Raw genomic sequence first — 5,044 nt, forward strand, 5'->3', positions numbered from 1 at the left:
AAAGACCTTTTGTTCTCTCCAATCCATTTCAATCGATACCACATTTGAGACTAATATTCTTCCTATCAGTCCAGAACCCAACTAAAAAGAGGAACAAGGTGTTGATATAACATAGCCAATTGCTAAAACCCATATTGATGACCAATTAAAACCACATCACCATCCACCTGACTATCATGTGAATTCCAGTTCTTATGATGATTATATGTCTAAAGTTATAGTTTCTCCCATTTGTCTTCGTACACCCATGGATGAGAACACTCCGGCAAAAGAAACTCTAGAACCTATGTTGGAAAGTAACTCAACAAACTTGGACGATGACATTGAGAAAATTTATGAAGTTCTAGATAAAGAGGACAAAGAAAATGAAGTGCATGGAGAAGAGGATATAAATTCTATAATGGAAAGTGGATCTAATTTTAGGTTGGTCGTTAAAGACTTATCGATGGAACAAATTTGTGACATCCGTAATATTGCCGATATGAACCACAAATTTGTGGAAACGCCAAAGCTAGATGAAGATTTCCCTGAGTCCTCGAGATCATATGAAGAACCACTACCTGACCATCATTCCCCCGAGTTAACACCTCTAGAAAGTCAACCTCCATTCATAAAAAATCCACAAAATTCTGAGGACTGCACCATTAAACCATTTCAAAGAAACATCAAGCTCACAATTAAACCAAATGCCTTTGAAATCCTTCATAATTTTCTAAACCTTCCCAATAAAGAGACTTTGCCCAACATACAAATTCTTGAGACTATCATTCCAGTTAAGAAGAGCCCCGTATTGATTAAAGTGCCAGGAAAAGAGGAAATAGAATCTAAGGTGGAATATGAGTTCTTGAGAGCATACGATGATCCCTTTTATCAAGTGGTTGAAAAACCCAGTTTGCCATATGTCGCATCATCTAAGCCTCATGAAAAACAACTGCTACCACACTCACACTCTCTTGGACAATTTAATGATGGGTTACTGCATAAGTTCCACGATTGTTTATATAAGCAATTTCTTTTATCATTCTGCATCTTACACTCCAAATGCATCATTTTATTCTGTTTAGGGGTAAATGCTTTCATTTGTTTTTCTATAAAGATCCCCAACTGTTTAGACTATTAGTATATAGATAACAACATATCATCCATCTCATATGCATAGTCTTGGGGAATCTGACTTAAAATGACCCCACATATAGTCTTGAATATCTGACTATAAAAGATTCATGTTATGTTTTCTCGATGCATTCCATGGGAGTGCATCATTAAGGTAACCGGACCACTCCACTTGGAGTGTGTGGTTATAAGTGTCGGAGCCTTGAGTCCACGTATACTTGCATATTCCTTGTTAACACTTTTTACTCATGATTTGAGTAGTGTACCCCTATGGAGCAAGTATACAATTTTCTTTTTCTTTATTTTACACTTCTTTTTAGAATAGCTTTTCTATTCCTATCATTTACAATTCTTGTCTTTATTTTCATTTCCCTATTTTCTATTTTTACATAAGTATTTTCCATTCAATCTCACCTTTGACGCTGAGTAGTTTTTCCTCTATAAAGAAGAGATGTGAAACAAAACAGAGAGCGATGGGGATTGAGTGAAGGTGTCTTACGGTTATCTCTTATGGTTATTTAGCATGTCTCGTCTTCCATAGGCATGCCATACCGTGGGATGGTTGGCAACTGTAGCCCTTTATTTTTGAAAACATTTTTCTTCTATGGGCGATTTCTAATTGTTTCGAGCTTCGTCTTTCTCTCTGGTTGGAATAGCTACAAAATACGACTAACTAGATATTAGGAGAGAAGAGACTAGAGTATCTAGTAATAAAGCTAGGCCTCTTCACTAGATTCATTTTTTTTTTGCAAAACAAGGAAGTGCACAATCTAGGGCAAGCCAAACTCCATGCAGGTTCTCAATTAGAATCACTTAATTTCAAGCACCTTCTATTAGGAGGATCACTTTCGTCATAGTGATTTTTATTAGTAGTAGTTTTTTCTTTTCCTGTTATTATTTTAACTAATTTAGGAACCAAAACCTAAAAAAAACCAAAAAGGAAAACCCTTCTCTCACCCTTTCATAAAAGTTCTTGTTTTTCCTGTGCTTATAATAGAGTTTCTCGATACAACACTAGTCATGTGATTTCCAAAACACGGGCAATGGATTCCATATAGACCAACCCTTAGAAGTACGCAATCTCCATTCTTCTTAGGGCAGTTTGAGGATCAGTTATGTGTCACTAAGGGTCGCCTATACCACCATACACTTTCTGTCTCAGCTTAACTCATATAGATACCAATTGTCCATTACGCACCAACATACCATCAAGAAGTCTGTGCTTTCAATATACCTAATGCACCATGGAGGCAATACCCAAAGCCACAAACCTAACCACCTTTAGGGTTTGTCAAACCACCAACTACATTCAGACAAGGACAAAGTACATACAACAATCAGAACAGAGCATTGGTTCCACCCCATTTTAACCAGAACTACCAAAATCCACCAAAGAGACCTAGTTCCACCATCCACTAGTGTCCAATCAGATAAACAATTCCACTACGTTCTGCAAAGGAAATCCCGCAACACACATAACTGAAGCCACAGTCTGACTGGATTGGGTTAAATAAAGAGCCGAATCGAAAGTTGCCTAAGATCACTTGTTTTGTTTTCAAACTTAGTATTAGAAGTCACAGCTTTTGAGTATGGTTATCTTTAAAACATCTCTCCATAGTTTTTCAAAAACTCGAGAATATAAAAATTAAAATATTACGCCCCAGAGTAACCAAAATGATACTGGATAAACGTATGATTTTATCTTCTTGTAAAAACCCTCTATATGGTTAGAGATACCTTTTGAGAAAAATAGGATTCAAACACACACACACATTTCATATAGATAGTTATATACATATATACATTTCCCATCTTTTTATTTCTTAACTTCTAAGTATAATTCTGCATGCATATTAAGTATTTCATGTTATAATAATTATGTTCTTTACCTTATAGATAAACAATCTATTTCTCGTTCTATTTCTATCAACCCACGCTCCAAAATTGTTTGGGGGTGTTATATTTTCATAACGAAGAACAAAGTACAGGTTACTACCATTTTTGCTCATATTCCTATGGTAATCTCTTTCCTTTTCTTCATACTTTGAAGACAAAGCATATTTCTGTTTTGGGGTGGTATAGTAACATTTGCAAAAACTATGCATTTATTACATAGCATTTCTTATAATAGAAAGATTTTCTATATTTCTTTCTTTCTTCAAATATTTCGAAAAGACCAAAAATATTTTTCTGTTTAGGACTAAACATATTGTTTTCCTTTTTCTATGATGAATAAAATGTTTAGAAGTCCCATTATAGCAATAGAGTAAAGATTCGTTCTTCGAACCTACATACAATAGTTTCTGCACCTTTTCATGAATGGCATGCATTAGCATTTGATTGTATATAGCAGTGAGTTTCCGAAACCAAGGTTAAAACAGTTAAGTTTCATATCCTGTTAGAATCTAGCCAAAAGCTTCATCTGAATGATTATTGAGTGATGACACAAGGATGTCTGGATAGAAAGATAATGCCTCCACTTGCTTGATCACCACGCCATATCCTAGGAGAGCATTTAGGCCCTTTTTGGATCGATATAGCCAAATAAACGCTAAAAACCCAAAAAGATAATTTTTCCTCTAGTTAACCCCCTTGAGCATTCACCAAATTCTAAAAACCTTTTTATTTCTTCGCCATCAATCCCTGAACCGTTACCACACACAATAAAAAGTTTACCCAGCTGACGAGTTGAGAATTGGATGATGTGTAAAAAGGGAAGAGAATGCCTTCTACAAAAATAGAATAGTTAGAAGCTTCAAAAGAAAAAGAAAATAAAGAAAAGATTCACAGATCGAAATCTCCCAAAAGTTCAAAATCAAAAGGAGTCGATTTCAAAAGAAACAAAAGCAAAGTTAGAACTCCCAAAAATTCAAAATCATATGGAGTCACAAAGCCAAAGGGATAAAAGAATGAATCACAATTTCGGAAGCAAAGAACAAAACAAGATTCTTCTCTAGTTACAAATATCTTGAAGACCCAATTTCTCAACTTATCAGAGTTTGTTTTCCCTTCCCTTTATTTCTAAACCACAACCTTAACCCCGTAATTCCTAATAAAAGACCTCTAGCTCAACTAGGAATAGGATGGTGTGATAGTAAGTGGATATTGTGATCAATCGACCCCGGTTTCTTTGGATGTCATTCGAGTAAGTCCCCTCTGCACTTAAGAAAATGAAACTTGAGTGGATCTATCAGAGAGTTGTGATTGTAACACACCCTGTGAGGACCCAACTTAAGAACGATTTCAAAAACTTTCGAAAATAACTCTGCTTTTGCATTTCACTACTCATGTTTTACACGTTTATCTTTAGATGATTAAACTACTGTATATATATTATTATGTGTTCAAAGGAGCTTTTCTTTATTCCCCGCTAATGAGATGTATAAATCTCTGAGAATAAATAAGAAAACAAGACCCTTTGTACTATATAGAGGAAGTTTGTGAGTACCTTCTCTGGAAAACTCTCACAAGGCTTAAGCTCGTAAGGGAATTCCTAGTGGTTTAAGGCCTTGTTGCATATGGTCAATGCAATTGCACTCTGTGAAACAAGATTAGTATAATAAATCACACATTTGTGATCTTAGTTTTTTCTCTCATTTTTTGCTTGAGGACAAGCAAAATGTTGTTTGGAGTAGTTAATCAGTCCCCAAATGTGTGTTTTATTACCTTTATAATGCTTCAAATATGTCATTCTTATACTTAATAAATAGACAACTTATAGCTTTTGCTACCATTTGCAGGATACAAGCCATTTAGGACGCATATTCCTAATACGTGCATTTTGGCACAAAAATATGGCTATTTACACTGCTTGGAAAGATTCCAGCTTAGGAACGAAGTTGCCAAAAAGTCAAAATCAAGTCAATTGTTAAAGTCAAGGACTCAAGGACTCAAGACTGAAAGCTACTGACCTAGGGACCTAAAGCCAATT

Source organism: Coptis chinensis, chromosome 7, assembly GCF_015680905.1.
Source record: "Coptis chinensis isolate HL-2020 chromosome 7, ASM1568090v1, whole genome shotgun sequence".
NCBI classification, from domain to species: domain Eukaryota; kingdom Viridiplantae; phylum Streptophyta; class Magnoliopsida; order Ranunculales; family Ranunculaceae; genus Coptis; species Coptis chinensis.